The 21,512-nt window shown below is 43.5% G+C and overlaps 25 non-coding genes across 25 annotated transcripts; all 25 read right to left on the bottom strand.

Annotated features, from left to right (window-relative positions):
* Window positions 1-65: 65 nt before the first annotated feature.
* On the bottom strand, window positions 66-137 carry trnag-ccc (transfer RNA glycine (anticodon CCC)). The gene has a single exon. It is a non-coding gene; the product is annotated as a tRNA-Gly (tRNA).
* A 278-nt stretch (window positions 138-415) lies between these two features.
* Window positions 416-497, bottom strand: trnal-uag (transfer RNA leucine (anticodon UAG)). The gene has a single exon. It is a non-coding gene; the product is annotated as a tRNA-Leu (tRNA).
* Window positions 498-1,228: 731 nt separating this feature from the next.
* On the bottom strand, window positions 1,229-1,310 carry trnal-uaa (transfer RNA leucine (anticodon UAA)). The gene has a single exon. It is a non-coding gene; the product is annotated as a tRNA-Leu (tRNA).
* Window positions 1,311-2,041: 731 nt separating this feature from the next.
* Window positions 2,042-2,123, bottom strand: trnal-uaa (transfer RNA leucine (anticodon UAA)). The gene has a single exon. It is a non-coding gene; the product is annotated as a tRNA-Leu (tRNA).
* Window positions 2,124-2,912: 789 nt separating this feature from the next.
* On the bottom strand, window positions 2,913-2,984 carry trnag-ccc (transfer RNA glycine (anticodon CCC)). Its single transcript has one exon. It is a non-coding gene; the product is annotated as a tRNA-Gly (tRNA).
* A 2,927-nt stretch (window positions 2,985-5,911) lies between these two features.
* trnal-aag (transfer RNA leucine (anticodon AAG)) lies at window positions 5,912-5,993 on the bottom strand. The gene has a single exon. It is a non-coding gene; the product is annotated as a tRNA-Leu (tRNA).
* A 560-nt stretch (window positions 5,994-6,553) lies between these two features.
* trnag-ccc (transfer RNA glycine (anticodon CCC)) lies at window positions 6,554-6,625 on the bottom strand. Its single transcript has one exon. It is a non-coding gene; the product is annotated as a tRNA-Gly (tRNA).
* Window positions 6,626-6,903: 278 nt separating this feature from the next.
* trnal-uag (transfer RNA leucine (anticodon UAG)) lies at window positions 6,904-6,985 on the bottom strand. The gene has a single exon. It is a non-coding gene; the product is annotated as a tRNA-Leu (tRNA).
* Window positions 6,986-7,782: 797 nt separating this feature from the next.
* On the bottom strand, window positions 7,783-7,854 carry trnag-ccc (transfer RNA glycine (anticodon CCC)). The gene has a single exon. It is a non-coding gene; the product is annotated as a tRNA-Gly (tRNA).
* A 278-nt stretch (window positions 7,855-8,132) lies between these two features.
* On the bottom strand, window positions 8,133-8,214 carry trnal-uag (transfer RNA leucine (anticodon UAG)). The gene has a single exon. It is a non-coding gene; the product is annotated as a tRNA-Leu (tRNA).
* Window positions 8,215-8,945: 731 nt separating this feature from the next.
* trnal-uaa (transfer RNA leucine (anticodon UAA)) lies at window positions 8,946-9,027 on the bottom strand. Its single transcript has one exon. It is a non-coding gene; the product is annotated as a tRNA-Leu (tRNA).
* A 731-nt stretch (window positions 9,028-9,758) lies between these two features.
* Window positions 9,759-9,840, bottom strand: trnal-uaa (transfer RNA leucine (anticodon UAA)). The gene has a single exon. It is a non-coding gene; the product is annotated as a tRNA-Leu (tRNA).
* A 731-nt stretch (window positions 9,841-10,571) lies between these two features.
* On the bottom strand, window positions 10,572-10,653 carry trnal-uaa (transfer RNA leucine (anticodon UAA)). The gene has a single exon. It is a non-coding gene; the product is annotated as a tRNA-Leu (tRNA).
* Window positions 10,654-11,446: 793 nt separating this feature from the next.
* trnag-ccc (transfer RNA glycine (anticodon CCC)) lies at window positions 11,447-11,518 on the bottom strand. Its single transcript has one exon. It is a non-coding gene; the product is annotated as a tRNA-Gly (tRNA).
* A 2,924-nt stretch (window positions 11,519-14,442) lies between these two features.
* On the bottom strand, window positions 14,443-14,524 carry trnal-aag (transfer RNA leucine (anticodon AAG)). Its single transcript has one exon. It is a non-coding gene; the product is annotated as a tRNA-Leu (tRNA).
* Window positions 14,525-15,321: 797 nt separating this feature from the next.
* Window positions 15,322-15,393, bottom strand: trnag-ccc (transfer RNA glycine (anticodon CCC)). The gene has a single exon. It is a non-coding gene; the product is annotated as a tRNA-Gly (tRNA).
* Window positions 15,394-15,671: 278 nt separating this feature from the next.
* Window positions 15,672-15,753, bottom strand: trnal-uag (transfer RNA leucine (anticodon UAG)). Its single transcript has one exon. It is a non-coding gene; the product is annotated as a tRNA-Leu (tRNA).
* A 731-nt stretch (window positions 15,754-16,484) lies between these two features.
* On the bottom strand, window positions 16,485-16,566 carry trnal-uaa (transfer RNA leucine (anticodon UAA)). Its single transcript has one exon. It is a non-coding gene; the product is annotated as a tRNA-Leu (tRNA).
* A 503-nt stretch (window positions 16,567-17,069) lies between these two features.
* On the bottom strand, window positions 17,070-17,141 carry trnag-ccc (transfer RNA glycine (anticodon CCC)). The gene has a single exon. It is a non-coding gene; the product is annotated as a tRNA-Gly (tRNA).
* Window positions 17,142-17,417: 276 nt separating this feature from the next.
* trnal-uag (transfer RNA leucine (anticodon UAG)) lies at window positions 17,418-17,499 on the bottom strand. Its single transcript has one exon. It is a non-coding gene; the product is annotated as a tRNA-Leu (tRNA).
* A 798-nt stretch (window positions 17,500-18,297) lies between these two features.
* trnag-ccc (transfer RNA glycine (anticodon CCC)) lies at window positions 18,298-18,369 on the bottom strand. Its single transcript has one exon. It is a non-coding gene; the product is annotated as a tRNA-Gly (tRNA).
* A 278-nt stretch (window positions 18,370-18,647) lies between these two features.
* On the bottom strand, window positions 18,648-18,729 carry trnal-uag (transfer RNA leucine (anticodon UAG)). The gene has a single exon. It is a non-coding gene; the product is annotated as a tRNA-Leu (tRNA).
* Window positions 18,730-19,460: 731 nt separating this feature from the next.
* Window positions 19,461-19,542, bottom strand: trnal-uaa (transfer RNA leucine (anticodon UAA)). The gene has a single exon. It is a non-coding gene; the product is annotated as a tRNA-Leu (tRNA).
* A 731-nt stretch (window positions 19,543-20,273) lies between these two features.
* Window positions 20,274-20,355, bottom strand: trnal-uaa (transfer RNA leucine (anticodon UAA)). The gene has a single exon. It is a non-coding gene; the product is annotated as a tRNA-Leu (tRNA).
* A 731-nt stretch (window positions 20,356-21,086) lies between these two features.
* trnal-uaa (transfer RNA leucine (anticodon UAA)) lies at window positions 21,087-21,168 on the bottom strand. The gene has a single exon. It is a non-coding gene; the product is annotated as a tRNA-Leu (tRNA).
* Between the last annotated feature and the right edge of the window lie 344 nt (window positions 21,169-21,512).

The raw sequence follows: 21,512 nt of genomic DNA, 5'->3' as shown, positions 1-21,512 counted from the left end.
GACAGGAGACAACCAAAAGCATCGTTCAAAGATCAATGGTTTGCGTGTTGTTGTAAAAGGTCCATTGCATTGGCCGGGAATCGAACCCGGGTCAACTGCTTGGGAAGCAGCTATGCTCACCACTATACCACCAATGCACACAGCTTGCAGGTTGTCGTAGATTTTCTTAAAGGGAGCATGGCACTGATAAGGAGTCAAACTAATGTTTGATGTGTAGTTAGAAGCTATACTCAGGATTTTGAGAACAATTTATGGCCAGGTGAAAGAGTGCGTGGGTAAAAGGACAGAGGATGAATGTTATTGACTGCTAGATGTTCACCATCAGGTGTGTCGTGGGTGTATTGTGTTTTAATGGCTGCTTGATGAACACCTAAAACTAAGCACTACAATTAGTTCCCTGTACTTTAAAATATAATGGCAGCGGTGGGATTTGAACCCACGCCTCCGAAGAGACTGGAGCCTAAATCCAGCGCCTTAGACCGCTCGGCCACACTACCACTCATTAGGTTATTTTAGATCCTGATGTGTTATAGAACACTTGAGATGAAAACATGACCTTAGCCAAAATTTGGCTTAAAAAGTTGCACAACACAAAAGCAGGATGAAAAAAGAGGACTGCGTTGGCTGGGAGTCCAACCCGGGTCAACTAACCTGAAGGCAGCTATGCTCACCACTATACAACAAAGGCACAAACTAGGAAGTTTTCCATGTTGTGGAATACCAAGGGCATTTAGACCCAAAAGTGGTTATTTCTTTTGGTTGAATAGAGATCAGATTGAGATGGGCTGTGGAAGTGAGTGGTACTGTAACTACATGATGTTTAGAAAAATTAACTAATTCTTCTGAGCAATTGTCACAGTTTTTCCCACAGACAGCATGGCACTGGTGAGGAATCAATCTAGTGCTGGATGCCTGAAAGAATCCATGGTCAGGGCAACAGCAGCAATGCATGGCCAAATGAAAAAAGTGTGTGTGTGACATGACAGAGCATGAACTTTACAGAATGCATGCATTGTGCATTTTAAACAAACAAAAACAAATTCGTAACTTTCACTGCTGGTTTAATCATAAAGGCAGAGGTGAGATTTGTAAAATGAAAGAGGATGAATGTTGTTGACTGCTAGGTGTTCACCATCACTTGTGTCCTGGGTGTATTGTGTTTTCATGGCTGCTTGATGAACACCTAAAACTAAGCACTACAATTAGTTCCTTGTAGTTTTCATCATAATGGCAGCGGTGGGATTTGAACCCACGCCTCCAAAGAGACTGGAGCTTAAATCCAGCGCCTTAGACCGCTCGACCACACTACCACTCGTTAGCTTATTTTAGATCCTGATGTGTTATAGAACAATTGAGATGAAAACATGACCTTAGCCAAAATTTGGCTTAAAAAGTTGCACAACACAAAAGCAGGATGAAAAAAGAGGACTGCGTTGGCTGGGAGTCCAACCCGGGTCAACTAACCTGAAGGCAGCTATGCTCACCACTATACAACAAAGGCACAAACTAGGAAGTTTTCCATGTTGTGGAATACCAAGGGCATTTAGACCCAAAAGTGGTTATTTCTTTTGGTTGAATAGAGATCAGATTGAGATGGGCTGTGGAAGTGAGTGGTACTGTAACTACATGATGTTTAGAAAAATTAACTAATTCTTCTGAGCAATTGTCACAGTTTTTCCCACAGACAGCATGGCACTGGTGAGGAATCAGTCTAGTGCTGGATGCCTGAAAGAATCCATGGTCAGGGCAACAGCAGCAATGCATGGCCAAATGAAAAAAGTGTGTGTGTGACATGACAGAGCATGAACTTTACAGAATGCATGCATTGTGCATTTTAAACAAACAAAAACAAATTCGTAACTTTCACTGCTGGTTTAATCATAAAGGCAGAGGTGAGATTTGTAAAATGAAAGAGGATGAATGTTGTTGACTGCTAGATGTTCACCATCACTTGTGTCCTGGGTGTATTGTGTTTTCATGGCTGCTTGATGAACACCTAAAACTAAGCACTACAATTAGTTCCTTGTAGTTTTCATCATAATGGCAGCGGTGGGATTTGAACCCACGCCTCCAAAGAGACTGGAGCTTAAATCCAGCGCCTTAGACCGCTCGGCCACACTACCATTCGTTAGCTTATTTTAGATCCTGATGTGTTATAGAACAATTGAGATGAAAACATGACCTTAGCCAAAATGTGGCTTAAAATTTCACAACACAAAAGCAGGACAAAAAAAAGGACTGCGTTGGCTGGGAGTCGAACCCGGGTAAACTAATTGGAAGGCAGTTATGTTCACCACTATACAACCAAGGCACAAACTAAGAAGTTTTCCATGTTGTGGAATACCAAGGGCATTTAGACCCAAAAGTGGTTATTGCTTTTGGTTGAATACAGATCAGATTGAGATGGGCTGTGGAAGTGATTGGTGATGTAACTACATAATGTTTAGAAGCATTAACTAATTCTTCTGAGCAATTGTCACAGTTTTACCCACAGACAGCATGGCACTGGTGAGGAATCGATCTAGTGCTGGATGCCTGAAAGAATCCATGCATCCAGCAGCAATGCATGGCCAGATACAAAAGTGTGTGCGACATGACAGGGTATGAACTTTACCGAATGCATGCATTGTTCATTTTAAACAAACAAAAACTAATTCATGACCTTTACTGCATTTTTAATCACATAGGCAGTTGTGGGATTTGAACCCACATTTGTACAACAGACTGGACATTTACACTAGTAGCACAGACCTTTCAGACAAGCTACCTTCTGTGAGATTTATTAAATGCAACATCTTTACCATGACTATTTTGGGGAAACTAGTAATGCTTCACAGAACATACAGTGACAGGGGACAACCAAAAGCATCGTACAAAGATCAATAGTTTGCGTGTTGTTGTAAAAGGTCCATTGCATTGGCCGGGAATCGAACCCGGGTCAACTGCTTGGGAAGCAGCTATGCTCACCACTATACCACCAATGCACACAGCTTGCAGGATGTCGTAGTTTTTCTTAAAGGGAGCATGGCACTGATAAGGGGTCAAACTAATGTTTGATGTGTAGTTAGAAGCTATACTCAGGATTTTGAGAACAATTTATGGCCAGGTGAAAGAGTGCGTGGGTAAAAGGACAGGATGAATGTTATTGACTGCTAGATGTTCACCATCAGGTGTGTCGTGGGTGTATTGTGTTTTAATGGCTGCTTGATGAACACCTAAAACTAAGCACTACAATTAGTTCCCTGTACTTTAAAACATAATGGCAGCGGTGGGATTTGAACCGACGCCTCCGAAGAGACTGGAGCCTAAATCCAGCGCCTTAGCCCACTCGGCTCATTTTAGATCCTGATGTGTTAAAGAACACTTGAGATGAAGACATGACCTCATCCAAAATTTGGCTTAAAAAAAGAGGACTGCATTGGCTGGGAGTCGAACCTGGGTATCTTGCTTGGAAGGCAGCTATGCTCAACACTATTCAGAATCAGAAACAGAATCGTATTTATTGGCCAAGTAAGTGCAAGCACATACAAGGAAATTGATTCCGGTAGATGGTGTCTCTCAAGTACAATGTAGGAAAAAAAGATAAAAAACAACAACAACAACAAACAACAACAACAACAATGTGTAAGGGTGTTGTGTTATTGTCCAAGTTGTGGATTGTTTGTGATTTATAAATAACTATAACTATATCTACTATTTATGAATAAATAGGCAAAAAACAAACGAAATCTTATATACAAGTGAACATAAAGTGCAGTGTGTAATGATGGATGAGATTTACAGTATCAGCTGTTTAGCAGGGAGATGGCGAGGGGGAAGAAACTGTTCTTGTGTCGGCTGGTCCTGGTCTGCAGGCTTCTATAACGTCTGCCAGCGAGCAGCAGGTCAAAGAGCCTGTGACCAGGGTGTGAGGGGTCTGAGATGATTTTCCCTGCCCTTTTCCTGGATCTTGAGAGGTACAGGTCCTGGATGGAGGGCAAGGGGGCACCGGTGATCCTTTCTGCTGACCGTACAGTCCGCTGCAGTCTGATCCTGTCCGGTTTAGTGGCTGCTCCATACCAGACAGTGATGGAGGAGCACAGGACAGACTCAATGACCGCAGTGTAGAACTGGATCAGCAGCTCCTGTGGAAGACTGTACTTCCCCAGTTACCTCAGGAAGTACATCCTCTGCTGGGTCTTTTTGAGGATGGAGGAGATGTTGGTCTCCCACTTCAGGTCCTGGGAAATGGTGGTGCCTAGGAATGTGAAGGTCTCCACAATAGACACCAGCCTGTCTGATATAGTGAGGGGGAGCAATGTTGAGGGATGTCTCCTGAAGTCCACCGTCATCTCCACAGTCTTAAGCGTGTTCAGCACCAGGTTGTGTTGACTGCACCAGAGTACCAGACGCTCAACTTCCTGTCGGTATGCAGACTCATCACCATCCTGGATGAGCCCAATGACAGTGGTGTCGTCTGCAAACTTCAGGAGTTTCACAGTTGAGTTCCTGGAGGGCAGTCGTTGGTGTACAGGGAGAAGAGAAGTGGGGAGAGGACACATCTGTGAGGGGCACCAGTACTGAGGGACCGTGTTCCAGAAGTGATCTCCCTCAGCCTCACTTGCTGCTTCCTGTCTGTCAGGAAGCTGGTGATCCACTTGCAGGTACCAGGTGACACGCTGAGCTGGGAGAGTTTGGAGGTGAGGAGTTCAGGCACAATGGTGTTGAATGCCGAGCTGAAGTCCACAAACAGAATCCTGGCATAGGTTCCCGGGCGGTCGAGATGTTGCAGGATGTAATGCAGCCCCATATTCACTACATCATCCACCGACCTGTTTGCCCGGTAGGCAAACTGCAGGGGGTCCAGTTGGTGTTCTGTGATGTCCTTTAGATGGGCTAAAACCAGGCGTTCAAAGGATTTCATGACCACAGACGTCAAGACGACAGGTCTGTAGTCATTTGGAACAGTGATGGTGGGTTTCTTGGGGACCGGAATAATGGTGGAGCGTTTGAAGCAGGTGGGAACTTCACACAGCTCCAGGGATCTGTTGAAGATGTGGGGGAAGATGGGAGCCAGCTGTTCAGCACAGGCTTTGAGACAGGAGGGGGAGACACTGTCTGGACCTGCGGCTTTCCTGGTCTTCTGTTTCTGGAACAGCCAACGCACATCTTCAACGTGTATTCTGAGTTTCAGGGGGGGTGGGGGGGTTGTGATTGGAGTCGTTGACTCTGGGCAGGGGAGGGTGAGGGAGGAGGGTGGGGGGGAGAGAGGTGTGACAGGGTTCATTGTCTCTGGGAAGGGGTGGGTGACGGAGGAGGATGGGGGGGGTGAGGAGTGATGGTGGTCTGTGTTTCTGGAGTGGGGTGGTTGAGGGGTGTGAATCTTCAACCAAGGCACAAACTAGGAAGTTTTCCATGTTGTGGAATACCAAAGTGCATTTAGACCAAAAAGTTGTATTTGCTTTTGGTTGAATACAGATCAGATTGAGATGGGCTGTGGAAGTGAGTGGTGGTGTAACTACATGATGTTAAGAAGCATTATTTAATTCCTCTGGGCAATTGTCACAGATTTTCCCACAGAGAGCATGGCCCGGGTGAGCAATCAATCTAATGCTGGATTCCTGAAAGAATCCATGGTCAGGGCAACAGCAGCAATGCATGGCCAGATAAAAAAGTGTGTGTGACATGACAGAGCATGAACTTTACAGAATGCATGCATTGTGCATTTTAAACAAAAAAAAAAGTCCTTAACTTTCACTGCTGGTTTAATCATATAGGCAGAGGTGAGATTTGTAAAAAGACAGAGGATGAATATTATTGACTGCTAGATGTTCACCATTAGGTGTGTCATAGGTGTATTTTGTTTGCATGGCTGCTTGATGAACACCTAAAACTAAACACTACAATTAGTTCCCTGTACTTTAAAACATAATGGCAGCGGTGGGATTTGAACCCACGCCTCCGAAGAGACTGGAGCCTTAATCCAGCGCCTTAGACCGCTCGGCCACACTACCATTCGTTAGCTCATTTCCGATTCTGATGGTTGAATACAGATCAGATTGAGATGGGCTGTGGAAGTGATTGGATGATGTAACTACATAATGTTTAGAAGCATTAACTAATTCTTCTGAGCAATTGTCACAGTTTTACCCACAGACAGCATGGCACTGGTGAGGAATCGATCTAGTGCTGGATGCCTGAAAGAATCCATGCATCCAGCAGCAATGCATGGCCAGATACAAAAGTGTGTGCGACATGACAGGGTATGAACTTTACCGAATGCATGCATTGTTCATTTTAAACAAACAAAAACTAATTCATGACCTTTACTGCATTTTTAATCACATAGGCAGTTGTGGGATTTGAACCCACATTTGTACAACAGACTGGACATTTACACTAGTAGCACAGACCTTTCAGACAAGCTACCTTCTGTGAGATTTATTAAATGCAACATCTTTACCATGACTATTTTGAGGAAACTAGTAATGCTTCACAGAACATACAGTGACAGGAGACAACCAAAAGCATCGTACAAAGATCAATGGTTTGCGTGTTGTTGTAAAAGGTCCATTGCATTGGCCGGGAATCGAACCCGGGTCAACTGCTTGGGAAGCAGCTATGCTCACCACTATACCACCAATGCACACAGCTTGCAGGTTGTCGTAGATTTTCTTAAAGGGAGCATGGCACTGATAAGGAGTCAAACTAATGTTTGATGTGTAGTTAGAAGCTATACTCAGGATTTTGAGAACAATTTATGGCCAGGTGAAAGAGTGCGTGGGTAAAAGGACAGAGGATGAATGTTATTGACTGCTAGATGTTCACCATCAGGTGTGTCGTGGGTGTATTGTGTTTGCATGGCTGCTTGATGAACACCTAAAACAAAACACTACAATTAGTTCCTTGTAGTTTTCATCATAATGGCAGCGGTGGGATTTGAACCCACGCCTCCGAAGAGACTGGAGCCTAAATCCAGCGCCTTAGACCGCTCGGCCACACTACCACTCATTAGGTTAATTTAGATCCTGATGTGTTATAGAACACTTGAGATGAAAACATGACCTTAGCCAAAATTTGGCTTAAAAAGTTGCACAACACAAAAGCAGGACAAAAAAAAGGACTGCATTGGTTGGGAGTCCAACCTGGGTCAACTAATTGGAAGGCAGCTATGCTCACCACTATACAACCAAGGCACAAACTAGGAAGTTTTCCATGTTGTGGAATACCAAGGGCATTTAGACCCAAAAGTGGTTATTGCTTTTGGTTGAATACAGATCAGATTGAGATGGGCTGTGGAAGTGAGTGGTGATGTAACTACATGATGATTAGAAGCATTAACTAATTCGTCCGAGCAATTGTCACAGTTTTACCCACAGAAACCATGGCACTGGTGAGGAATCGATCTAGTGCTGGATGCCTGAAAGAATCCATGGGCAGGGCAACAGCAGCAATGCATGGCCAGATACAAAAGTGTGTGTGACATGACAGGGCATGAACTTTACAGAATGCATGCATTGTTCATTTTAAACAAACAAAAACTAGTTCATGACCTTTACTGCATTTTTAATCACATAGGCAGTTGTGGGATTTGAACCCACATTTGTAAAACAGACTGGACATTTACACTAGTAGCACAGACCTTTCAGACAAGCTACCTTCTGTGAGATATATTAAATGCAACATCTTTACCATGACTATTTTGAGGAAACTAGTAATGCTTCACAGAACATACAGTGACAGGAGACAACCAAAAGCATCGTTCAAAGATCAATGGTTTGCGTGTTGTTGTAAAAGGTCCATTGCATTGGCCGGGAATCGAACCCGGGTCAACTGCTTGGGAAGCAGCTATGCTCACCACTATACCACCAATGCACACAGCTTGCAGGTTGTCGTAGATTTTCTTAAAGGGAGCATGGCACTGATAAGGAGTCAAACTAATGTTTGATGTGTAGTTAGAAGCTATACTCAGGATTTTGAGAACAATTTATGGCCAGGTGAAAGAGTGCGTGGGTAAAAGGACAGAGGATGAATGTTATTGACTGCTAGATGTTCACCATCAGGTGTGTCGTGGGTGTATTGTGTTTTAATGGCTGCTTGATGAACACCTAAAACTAAGCACTACAATTAGTTCCCTGTACTTTAAAATATAATGGCAGCGGTGGGATTTGAACCCACGCCTCCGAAGAGACTGGAGCCTAAATCCAGCGCCTTAGACCGCTCGGCCACACTACCACTCATTAGGTTATTTTAGATCCTGATGTGTTATAGAACACTTGAGATGAAAACATGACCTTAGCCAAAATTTGGCTTAAAAAGTTGCACAACACAAAAGCAGGATGAAAAAAGAGGACTGCGTTGGCTGGGAGTCCAACCCGGGTCAACTAACCTGAAGGCAGCTATGCTCACCACTATACAACAAAGGCACAAACTAGGAAGTTTTCCATGTTGTGGAATACCAAGGGCATTTAGACCCAAAAGTGGTTATTTCTTTTGGTTGAATAGAGATCAGATTGAGATGGGCTGTGGAAGTGAGTGGTACTGTAACTACATGATGTTTAGAAAAATTAACTAATTCTTCTGAGCAATTGTCACAGTTTTTCCCACAGACAGCATGGCACTGGTGAGGAATCAATCTAGTGCTGGATGCCTGAAAGAATCCATGGTCAGGGCAACAGCAGCAATGCATGGCCAAATGAAAAAAGTGTGTGTGTGACATGACAGAGCATGAACTTTACAGAATGCATGCATTGTGCATTTTAAACAAACAAAAACAAATTCGTAACTTTCACTGCTGGTTTAATCATAAAGGCAGAGGTGAGATTTGTAAAATGAAAGAGGATGAATGTTGTTGACTGCTAGGTGTTCACCATCACTTGTGTCCTGGGTGTATTGTGTTTTCATGGCTGCTTGATGAACACCTAAAACTAAGCACTACAATTAGTTCCTTGTAGTTTTCATCATAATGGCAGCGGTGGGATTTGAACCCACGCCTCCAAGGAGACTGGAGCTTAAATCCAGCGCCTTAGACCGCTCGACCACACTACCACTCGTTAGCTTATTTTAGATCCTGATGTGTTATAGAACAATTGAGATGAAAACATGACCTTAGCCAAAATTTGGCTTAAAAAGTTGCACAACACAAAAGCAGGATGAAAAAAGAGGACTGCGTTGGCTGGGAGTCCAACCCGGGTCAACTAACCTGAAGGCAGCTATGCTCACCACTATACAACAAAGGCACAAACTAGGAAGTTTTCCATGTTGTGGAATACCAAGGGCATTTAGACCCAAAAGTGGTTATTTCTTTTGGTTGAATAGAGATCAGATTGAGATGGGCTGTGGAAGTGAGTGGTACTGTAACTACATGATGTTTAGAAAAATTAACTAATTCTTCTGAGCAATTGTCACAGTTTTTCCCACAGACAGCATGGCACTGGTGAGGAATCAGTCTAGTGCTGGATGCCTGAAAGAATCCATGGTCAGGGCAACAGCAGCAATGCATGGCCAAATGAAAAAAGTGTGTGTGTGACATGACAGAGCATGAACTTTACAGAATGCATGCATTGTGCATTTTAAACAAACAAAAACAAATTCGTAACTTTCACTGCTGGTTTAATCATAAAGGCAGAGGTGAGATTTGTAAAATGAAAGAGGATGAATGTTGTTGACTGCTAGGTGTTCACCATCACTTGTGTCCTGGGTGTATTGTGTTTTCATGGCTGCTTGATGAACACCTAAAACAAAACACTACAATTAGTTCCTTGTAGTTTTCATCATAATGGCAGCGGTGGGATTTGAACCCACGCCTCCAAGGAGACTGGAGCTTAAATCCAGCGCCTTAGACCGCTCGACCACACTACCACTCGTTAGCTTATTTTAGATCCTGATGTGTTATAGAACAATTGAGATGAAAACATGACCTTAGCCAAAATTTGGCTTAAAAAGTTGCACAACACAAAAGCAGGATGAAAAAAGAGGACTGCGTTGGCTGGGAGTCCAACCCGGGTCAACTAACCTGAAGGCAGCTATGCTCACCACTATACAACAAAGGCACAAACTAGGAAGTTTTCCATGTTGTGGAATACCAAGGGCATTTAGACCCAAAAGTGGTTATTTCTTTTGGTTGAATAGAGATCAGATTGAGATGGGCTGTGGAAGTGAGTGGTACTGTAACTACATGATGTTTAGAAAAATTAACTAATTCTTCTGAGCAATTGTCACAGTTTTTCCCACAGACAGCATGGCACTGGTGAGGAATCAGTCTAGTGCTGGATGCCTGAAAGAATCCATGGTCAGGGCAACAGCAGCAATGCATGGCCAAATGAAAAAAGTGTGTGTGTGACATGACAGAGCATGAACTTTACAGAATGCATGCATTGTGCATTTTAAACAAACAAAAACAAATTCGTAACTTTCACTGCTGGTTTAATCATAAAGGCAGAGGTGAGATTTGTAAAATGAAAGAGGATGAATGTTGTTGACTGCTAGATGTTCACCATCACTTGTGTCCTGGGTGTATTGTGTTTTCATGGCTGCTTGATGAACACCTAAAACTAAGCACTACAATTAGTTCCTTGTAGTTTTCATCATAATGGCAGCGGTGGGATTTGAACCCACGCCTCCAAAGAGACTGGAGCTTAAATCCAGCGCCTTAGACCGCTCGGCCACACTACCATTCGTTAGCTTATTTTAGATCCTGATGTGTTATAGAACAATTGAGATGAAAACATGACCTTAGCCAAAATGTGGCTTAAAATTTCACAACACAAAAGCAGGACAAAAAAAAGGACTGCGTTGGCTGGGAGTCGAACCCGGGTAAACTAATTGGAAGGCAGTTATGTTCACCACTATACAACCAAGGCACAAACTAAGAAGTTTTCCATGTTGTGGAATACCAAGGGCATTTAGACCCAAAAGTGGTTATTGCTTTTGGTTGAATACAGATCAGATTGAGATGGGCTGTGGAAGTGATTGGTGATGTAACTACATAATGTTTAGAAGCATTAACTAATTCTTCTGAGCAATTGTCACAGTTTTACCCACAGACAGCATGGCACTGGTGAGGAATCGATCTAGTGCTGGATGCCTGAAAGAATCCATGGCAGGGCACAGCAGCAATGCATGGCCAGATACAAAAGTGTGTGTGACATGACAGGGCATGAACTTTACAGAATGCATGCATTGTTCATTTTAAACAAACAAAAACTAATTCATGACCTTTACTGCATTTTTAATCACATAGGCAGTTGTGGGATTTGAACCCACATTTGTACAACAGACTGGACATTTACACTAGTAGCACAGACCTTTCAGACAAGCTACCTTCTGTGAGATTTATTAAATGCAACATCTTTACCATGACTATTTTGGGGAAACTAGTAATGCTTCACAAAACATACAGTGACAGGAGACAACCAAAAGCATCGTACAAAGATCAATGATTTGCGTGCTGTTGTAAAAGGTCCATTGCATTGGCCGGGAATCGAACCCGGGTCAACTGCTTGGGAAGCAGCTATGCTCACCACTATACCACCAATGCACACAGCTTGCAGGATGTCGTAGTTTTTCTTAAAGGGAGCATGGCACTGATAAGGAGTCAAACTAATGTTTGATGTGTAGTTAGAAGCTATACTCAGGATTTTGAGAACAATTTATGGCCAGGTGAAAGAGTGCGTGGGTGAAAGGACAGGATGAATGTTATTGACTGCTAGATGTTCACCATCAGGTGTGTCGTGGGTGTATTGTGTTTTAATGGCTGCTTGATGAACACCTAAAACTAAGCACTACAATTAGTTCCCTGTACTTTAAAACATAATGGCAGCGGTGGGATTTGAACCCACGCCTCCGAAGAGACTGGAGCCTAAATCCAGCGCCTTAGCCCACTCGGCTCATTTTAGATCCTGATGTGTTAAAGAACACTTGAGATGAAGACATGACCTTATCCAAAATTTGGCTTAAAAAAAGAGGACTGCGTTGGCTGGGAGTCGAACCTGGGTATCTTGCTTGGAAGGCAGCTATGCTCAACACTATTCAGAATCAGAAACAGAATCGTATTTATTGGCCAAGTAAGTGCAAGCACATACAAGGAAATTGATTCCGGTAGATGGTGTCTCTCAAGTACAATGTAGGAAAAAAAGATAAAAAACAACAACAACAACAAACAACAACAATGTGCAAGGGTGTTGTGTTATTGTCCAAATTGTGGATTGTTTGTGATTTATAAATAACTATAACTATATCTACTATTTATGAATAAATAGGCAAAAAACAAACGAAATCTTATATACAAGTGAACATAAAGTGCAGTGTGTAATGATGGATGAGATTTACAGTATCAGCCGTTTAGGAGGGAGATGGCGAGGGGGAAGAAACTGTTCTTGTGTCGGCTGGTCCTGGTCTGCAGGCTTCTATAACGTCTGCCAGCGAGCAGCAGGTCAAAGAGCCTGTGACCAGGGTGTGAGGGGTCTGAGATGATTTTCCCTGCCCTTTTCCTGGATCTTGAGAGGTACAGGTCCTGGATGGAGGGCAAGGGGGCACCGGTGATCCTTTCTGCTGACCGTACAGTCCGCTGCAGTCTGATCCTGTCCGGTTTAGTGGCTGCTCCATACCAGACAGTGATGGAGGAGCACAGGACAGACTCAATGACCGCAGTGTAGAACTGGATCAGCAGCTCCTGTGGAAGACTGTACTTCCCCAGTTGCCTCAGGAAGTACATCCTCTGCTGGGTCTTTTTGAGGATGGAGGAGATGTTGGTCTCCCACTTCAGGTCCTGGGAAATGGTGGTGCCTAGGAATGTGAAGGTCTCCACAATAGACACCAGCCTGTCTGATATAGTGAGGGGGAGCAATGTTGAGGGATGTCTCCTGAAGTCCACCGTCATCTCCACAGTCTTAAGCGTGTTCAGCACCAGGTTGTGTTGACTGCACCAGAGTACCAGACGCTCAACTTCCTGTCGGTATGCAGACTCATCACCATCCTGCATGAGCCCAATGACAGTGGTGTCGTCTGCAAACTTCAGGAGTTTCACAGTTGAGTTCCTGGAGGGCAGTCGTTGGTGTACAGGGAGAAGAGAAGTGGGGAGAGGACACATCCGTGAGGGGCACCAGTACTGAGGGACCGTGTTCCAGAAGTGATCTCCCTCAGCCTCACTTGCTGCTTCCTGTCTGTCAGGAAGCTGGTGATCCACTTGCAGGTACCAGGTGACACGCTGAGCTGGGAGAGTTTGGAGGTGAGGAGTTCAGGCACAATGGTGTTGAATGCCGAGCTGAAGTCCACAAACAGAATCCTGGCATAGGTTCCCGGGCGGTCGAGATGTTGCAGGATGTAATGCAGCCCCATATTCACTACATCATCCACCGACCTGTTTGCCCGGTAGGCAAACTGCAGGGGGTCCAGTTGGTGTTCTGTGATGTCCTTTAGATGGGCTAAAACCAGGCGTTCAAAGGATTTCATGACCACAGACGTCAAGACGACAGGTCTGTAGTCATTTGGAACAGTGATGGTGGGTTTCTTGGGGACCGGAATAATGGTGGAGCGTTTGAAGCAGGTGGGAACTTCACACAGCTCCAGGGATCTGTTGAAGATGTGGGGGAAGATGGGAGCCAGCTGTTCAGCACAGGCTTTGAGACAAGAGGGGGAGACACTGTCTGGACCTGCGGCTTTCCTGGTCTTCTGTTTCTGGAACAGCCAACGCACATCTTCAACGTGTATTCTGAGTTTCAGGGGGGGTGGGGGGGGTTGTGATTGGAGTCGTTGACTCTGGGCAGGGGAGGGTGAGGGAGGAGGGTGGGGGGGAGAGAGGTGTGACAGGGTTCATTGTCTCTGGGAAGGGGTGGGTGACAGAGGAGGATGGGGGGGTTTGAGGAGTGATGGTGGTCTGTGTTTCTGGAGTGGGGTGGTTGAGGGGTGTGAATCTTCAACCAAGGCACAAACTAGGAAGTTTTCCATGTTGTGGAATACCAAAGTGCATTTAGACCCAAAAGTTGTATTTGCTTTTGGTTGAATACAGATCAGATTGAGATGGGCTGTGGAAGTGAGTGGTGGTGTAACTACATGATGTTAAGAAGCATTATTTAATTCCTCTGGGCAATTGTCACAGATTTTCCCACAGAGAGCATGGCCCGGGTGAGCAATCAATCTAATGCTGGATTCCTGAAAGAATCCATGGTCAGGGCAACAGCAGCAATGCATGGCCAGATAAAAAAGTGTGTGTGACATGACAGAGCATGAACTTTACAGAATGCATGCATTGTGCATTTTAAACAAAAAAAAAAAGTCCTTAACTTTCACTGCTGGTTTAATCATATAGGCAGAGGTGAGATTTGTAAAAAGACAGAGGATGAATATTATTGACTGCTAGATGTTCACCATTAGGTGTGTCATAGGTGTATTTTGTTTGCATGGCTGCTTGATGAACACCTAAAACTAAACACTACAATTAGTTCCCTGTACTTTAAAACATAATGGCAGCGGTGGGATTTGAACCCACGCCTCCGAAGAGACTGGAGCCTTAATCCAGCGCCTTAGACCGCTCGGCCACACTACCATTCGTTAGCTCATTTCCGATTCTGATTTGTTATTGAACACTTGAGATGAAGACATGACCTTAGCCAAAATTTGGCTTAAAAAGTTGCACAACACAAAAGCAGGACAAAAAAAAGGACTGCATTGGTTGGGAGTCCAACCTGGGTCAACTAACTGGAAGGCAGCTATGCTCACCACTATACAACCAAGGAACAAACTAGGAAGTTTTCCATGTTGTGGAATACCAAGGGCATTTAGACCCAAAAGTGGTTATTGCTTTTGGTTGAATACAGATCAGATTGAGATGGGCTGTGGAAGTGAGTGGTGATGTAACTACATGATGATTAGAAGCATTAACTAATTCGTCCGAGCAATTGTCACAGTTTTACCCACAGAAAGCATGGCACTGGTGAGGAATCGATCTAGTGCTGGATGCCTGAAAGAATCCATGGGCAGGGCAACAGCAGCAATGCATGGCCAGATACAAAAGTGTGTGTGACATGACAGGGCATGAACTTTACAGAATGCATGCATTGTTCATATTAAACAAACAAAAACTAGTTCATGACCTTTACTGCATTTTTAATCACATAGGCAGTTGTGGGATTTGAACCCACATTTGTAAAACAGACTGGACATTTACACTAGTAGCACAGACCTTTCAGACAAGCTACCTTCTGTGAGATATATTAAATGCAACATCTTTACCATGACTATTTTGAGGAAACTAGTAATGCTTCACAGAACATACAGTGACAGGAGACAACCAAAAGCATCGTACAAAGATCAATGGTTTGCGTGTTGTTGTAAAAGGTCCATTGCATTGGCCGGGAATCGAACCCGGGTCAACTGCTTGGGAAGCAGCTATGCTCACCACTATACCACCAATGCACACAGCTTGCAGGTTGTCGTAGATTTTCTTAAAGGGAGCATGGCACTGATAAGGGGTCAAACTAATGTTTGATGTGTAGTTAGAAGCTATACTCAGGATTTTGAGAACAATTTATGGCCAGGTGAAAGAGTGCGTGGGTAAAAGGACAGAGGATGAATGTTATTGACTGCTAGATGTTCACCATCAGGTGTGTCCTGGGTGTATTGTGTTTGCATGGCTGCTTGATGAACACCTAAAACAAAACACTACAATTAGTTCCTTGTAGTTTTCATCATAATGGCAGCGGTGGGATTTGAACCCACGCCTCCGAAGAGACTGGAGCCTAAATCCAGCGCCTTAGACCGCTCGGCCACACTACCACTCATTAGGTTATTTTAGATCCTGATGTGTTATAGAACACTTGAGATGAAAACATGACCTTAGCCAAAATTTGGCTTAAAAAGTTGCACAACACAAAAGCAGGATGAAAAAAGAGGACTGCGTTGGCTGGGAGTCCAACCCGGGTCAACTAACCTGAAGGCAGCTATGCTCACCACTATACAACAAAGGCACAAACTAGGAAGTTTTCCATGTTGTGGAATACCAAGGGCATTTAGACCCAAAAGTGGTTATTTCTTTTGGTTGAATAGAGATCAGATTGAGATGGGCTTTGGAAGTGAGTGGTACTGTAACTACATGATGTTTAGAAAAATTAACTATTTCTTCTGAGCAATTGTCACAGTTTTTCCCACAGACAGCATGGCACTGGTGAGGAATCAGTCTAGTGCTGGATGCCTGAAAGAATCCATGGTCAGGGCAACAGCAGCAATGCATGGCCAAAGGAAAAAAGTGTGTGTGTGACATGACAGAGCATGAACTTTACAGAATGCATGCATTGTGCATTTTAAACAAACAAAAACAAATTCGTAACTTTCACTGCTGGTTTAATCATAAAGGCAGAGGTGAGATTTGTAAAATGAAAGAGGATGAATGTTGTTGACTGCTAGATGTTCACCATCACTTGTGTCCTGGGTGTATTGTGTTTTCATGGCTGCTTGATGAACACCTAAAACTAAGCACTACAATTAGTTCCTTGTAGTTTTCATCATAATGGCAGCGGTGGGATTTGAACCCACGCCTCCAAAGAGACTGGCGCTTAAATCCAGCGCCTTAGACCGCTCGGCCACACTACCATTCGTTAGCTTATTTTAGATCCTGATGTGTTATAGAACAATTGAGATGAAAACATGACCTTAGCCAAAATGTGGCTTAAAATTTCACAACACAAAAGCAGGACAAAAAAAAGGACTGCGTTGGCTGGGAGTCGAACCCGGGTAAACTAATTGGAAGGCAGTTATGTTCACCACTATACAACCAAGGCACAAACTAAGAAGTTTTCCATGTTGTGGAATACCAAGGGCATTTAGACCCAAAAGTGGTTATTGCTTTTGGTTGAATACAGATCAGATTGAGATGGGCTGTGGAAGTGATTGGTGATGTACAACAGACTGGACATTTACACTAGTAGCACAGACCTTTCAGACAAGCTACCTTCTGTGAGATTTATTAAATGCAACATCTTTACCATGACTATTTTGGGGAAACTAGTAATGCTTCACAGAACATACAGTGACAGGGGACAACCAAAAGCATCGTACAAAGATCAATAGTTTGCGTGTTGTTGTAAAAGGTCCATTGCATTGGCCGGGAATCGAACCCGGGTCAACTGCTTGGGAAGCAGCCATGCTCACCACTATACCACCAATGCACACAGCTCGCAGGATGTCGTAGTTTTTCTTAAAGGGAGCATGGCACTGATAAGGGGTCAAACTAATGTTTGATGTGTAGTTAGAAGCTATACTCAGGATTTTGAGAACAATTTATGGCCAGGTGAAAGAGTGCGTGGGTAAAAGGACAGGATGAATGTTATTGACTGCCAGATGTTCACCATCAGGTGTGTCGTGGGTGTATTGTGTTTTAATGGCTGCTTGATGAACACCTAAAACTAAGCACTAAAATTAGTTCCCTGTACTTTAAAATATAATGGCAGCGGTGGGATTTGAACCCACGCCTCCGAAGAGACTGGAGCCTAAATCCAGCGCCTTAGACCGCTCGGCCACACTACCACGCATTAGGTTATTTTAGATCCTGATGTGTTATAGAACACTTGAGATGAAAACATGACCTTAGCCAAAATTTGGCTTAAAAAGTTGCACAACACAAAAGCATGATGAAAAAAGAGGACTGCGTTGGCTGGGAGTCCAACCCGGGTCAACTAACCTGAAGGCAGCTATGCTCACCACTATACAACAAAGGCACAAACTAGGAAGTTTTCCATGTTGTGGAATACCAAGGGCATTTAGACCCAAAAGTGGTTATTTCTTTTGGTTGAATAGAGATCAGATTGAGATGGGCTGTGGAAGTGAGTGGTACTGTAACTACATGATGTTTAGAAAAATTAACTAATTCGTCCGAGCAATTGTCACAGTTTTACCCACAGAAACCATGGCACTGGTGAGGAATCGATCTAGTGCTGGATGCCTGAAAGAATCCATGGGCAGGGCAACAGCAGCAATGCATGGCCAGATACAAAAGTGTGTGTGACATGACAGGGCATGAACTTTACAGAATGCATGCATTGTTCATTTTAAACAAACAAAAACTAGTTCATGACCTTTACTGCATTTTTAATCACATAGGCAGTTGTGGGATTTGAACCCACATTTGTAAAACAGACTGGACATTTACACTAGTAGCACAGACCTTTCAGACAAGCTACCTTCTGTGAGATATATTAAATGCAACATCTTTACCATGACTATTTTGAGGAAACTAGTAATGCTTCACAGAACATACAGTGACAGGAGACAACCAAAAGCATCGTTCAAAGATCAATGGTTTGCGTGTTGTTGTAAAAGGTCCATTGCATTGGCCGGGAATCGAACCCGGGTCAACTGCTTGGGAAGCAGCTATGCTCACCACTATACCACCAATGCACACAGCTTGCAGGTTGTCGTAGATTTTCTTAAAGGGAGCATGGCACTGATAAGGAGTCAAACTAATGTTTGATGTGTAGTTAGAAGCTATACTCAGGATTTTGAGAACAATTTATGGCCAGGTGAAAGAGTGCGTGGGTAAAAGGACAGAGGATGAATGTTATTGACTGCTAGATGTTCACCATCAGGTGTGTCGTGGGTGTCTTGTGTTTTCATGGCTGCTTGATGAACACCTAAAACTAAGCACTACAATTAGTTCCCTGTACTTTAAAACATAATGGCAGCGGTGGGATTTGAACCCACGCCTCCGAAGAGACTGGAGCCTAAATCCAGCGCCTTAGACCGCTCGGCCACACTACCACTCATTAGGTTATTTTAGATCCTGATGTGTTATAGAACACTTGAGATGAAAACATGACCTTAGCCAAAATTTGGCTTAAAAAGTTGCACAACACAAAAGCAGGATGAAAAAAGAGGACTGCGTTGGCTGGGAGTCCAACCCGGGTCAACTAACCTGAAGGCAGCTATGCTCACCACTATACAACAAAGGCACAAACTAGGAAGTTTTCCATGTTGTGGAATACCAAGGGCATTTAGACCCAAAAGTGGTTATTTCTTTTGGTTGAATAGAGATCAGATTGAGATGGGCTGTGGAAGTGAGTGGTACTGTAACTACATGATGTTTAGAAAAATTAACTAATTCTTCTGAGCAATTGTCACAGTTTTTCCCACAGACAGCATGGCACTGGTGAGGAATCAATCTAGTGCTGGATGCCTGAAAGAATCCATGGTCAGGGCAACAGCAGCAATGCATGGCCAAATGAAAAAAGTGTGTGTGTGACATGACAGAGCATGAACTTTACAGAATGCATGCATTGTGCATTTTAAACAAACAAAAACAAATTCGTAACTTTCACTGCTGGTTTAATCATAAAGGCAGAGGTGAGATTTGTAAAATGAAAGAGGATGAATGTTGTTGACTGCTAGGTGTTCACCATCACTTGTGTCCTGGGTGTATTGTGTTTTCATGGCTGCTTGATGAACACCTAAAACTAAGCACTACAATTAGTTCCTTGTAGTTTTCATCATAATGGCAGCGGTGGGATTTGAACCCACGCCTCCAAGGAGACTGGAGCTTAAATCCAGCGCCTTAGACCGCTCGGCCACACTACCACTCATTAGGTTATTTTAGATCCTGATGTGTTATAGAACACTTGAGATGAAAACATGACCTTAGCCAAAATTTGGCTTAAAAAGTTGCACAACACAAAAGCAGGATGAAAAAAGAGGACTGCGTTGGCTGGGAGTCCAACCCGGGTCAACTAACCTGAAGGCAGCTATGCTCACCACTATACAACAAAGGCACAAACTAGGAAGTTTTCCATGTTGTGGAATACCAAGGGCATTTAGACCCAAAAGTGGTTATTTCTTTTGGTTGAATAGAGATCAGATTGAGATGGGCTGTGGAAGTGAGTGGTACTGTAACTACATGATGTTTAGAAAAATTAACTATTTCTTCTGAGCAATTGTCACAGTTTTTCCCACAGACAGCATGGCACTGGTGAGGAATCAATCTAGTGCTGGATGCCTGAAAGAATCCATGGTCAGGGCAACAGCAGCAATGCATGGCCAAATGAAAAAAGTGTGTGTGTGACATGACAGAGCATGAACTTTACAGAATGCATGCATTGTGCATTTTAAACAAACAAAAACAAATTCGTAACTTTCACTGCTGGTTTAATCATAAAGGCAGAGGTGAGATTTGTAAAATGAAAGAGGATGAATGTTGTTGACTGCTAGGTGTTCACCATCACTTGTGTCCTGGGTGTATTGTGTTTTCATGGCTGCTTGATGAACACCTAAAACAAAACACTACAATTAGTTCCTTGTAGTTTTCATCATAATGGCAGCGGTGGGATTTGAACCCACGCCTCCAAGGAGACTGGAGCTTAAATCCAGCGCCTTAGACCGCTCGACCACACTACCACTCGTTAGCTTATTTTAGATCCTGATGTGTTATAGAACAATTGAGATGAAAACATGACCTTAGCCAAAATTTGGCTTAAAAAGTTGCACAACACAAAAGCAGGATGAAAAAAGAGGACTGCGTTGGCTGGGAGTCCAACCCGGGTCAACTAACCTGAAGGCAGCTATGCTCACCACTATACAACAAAGGCACAAACTAGGAAGTTTTCCATGTTGTGGAATACCAAGGGCATTTAGACCCAAAAGTGGTTATTTCTTTTGGTTGAATAGAGATCAGATTGAGATGGGCTGTGGAAGTGAGTGGTACTGTAACTACATGATGTTTAGAAAAATTAACTAATTCTTCTGAGCAATTGTCACAGTTTTTCCCACAGACAGCATGGCACTGGTGAGGAATCAGTCTAGTGCTGGATGCCTGAAAGAATCCATGGTCAGGGCAACAGCAGCAATGCATGGCCAAATGAAAAAAGTGTGTGTGTGACATGACAGAGCATGAACTTTACAGAATGCATGCATTGTGCATTTTAAACAAACAAAAACAAATTCGTAACTTTCACTGCTGGTTTAATCATAAAGGCAGAGGTGAGATTTGTAAAATGAAAGAGGATGAATGTTGTTGACTGCTAGGTGTTCACCATCACTTGTGTCCTGGGTGTATTGTGTTTTCATGGCTGCTTGATGAACACCTAAAACTAAGCACTACAATTAGTTCCTTGTAGTTTTCATCATAATGGCAGCGGTGGGATTTGAACCCACGCCTCCAAAGAGACTGGAGCTTAAATCCAGCGCCTTAGACCGCTCGACCACACTACCACTCGTTAGCTTATTTTAGATCCTGATGTGTTATAGAACAATTGAGATGAAAACATGACCTTAGCCAAAATTTGGCTTAAAAAGTTGCACAACACAAAAGCAGGATGAAAAAAGAGGACTGCGTTGGCTGGGAGTCCAACCCGGGTCAACTAACCTGAAGGCAGCTATGCTCACCACTATACAACAAAGGCACAAACTAGGAAGTTTTCCATGTTGTGGAATACCAAGGGCATTTAGACCCAAAAGTGGTTATTTCTTTTGGTTGAATAGAGATCAGATTGAGATGGGCTGTGGAAGTGAGTGGTACTGTAACTACATGATGTTTAGAAAAATTAACTAATTCT

Source organism: Denticeps clupeoides, unplaced genomic scaffold, assembly GCF_900700375.1.
Source record: "Denticeps clupeoides unplaced genomic scaffold, fDenClu1.1, whole genome shotgun sequence".
NCBI classification, from domain to species: domain Eukaryota; kingdom Metazoa; phylum Chordata; class Actinopteri; order Clupeiformes; family Denticipitidae; genus Denticeps; species Denticeps clupeoides.
This window is presented reverse-complemented; position numbering and strand designations above follow the sequence as displayed.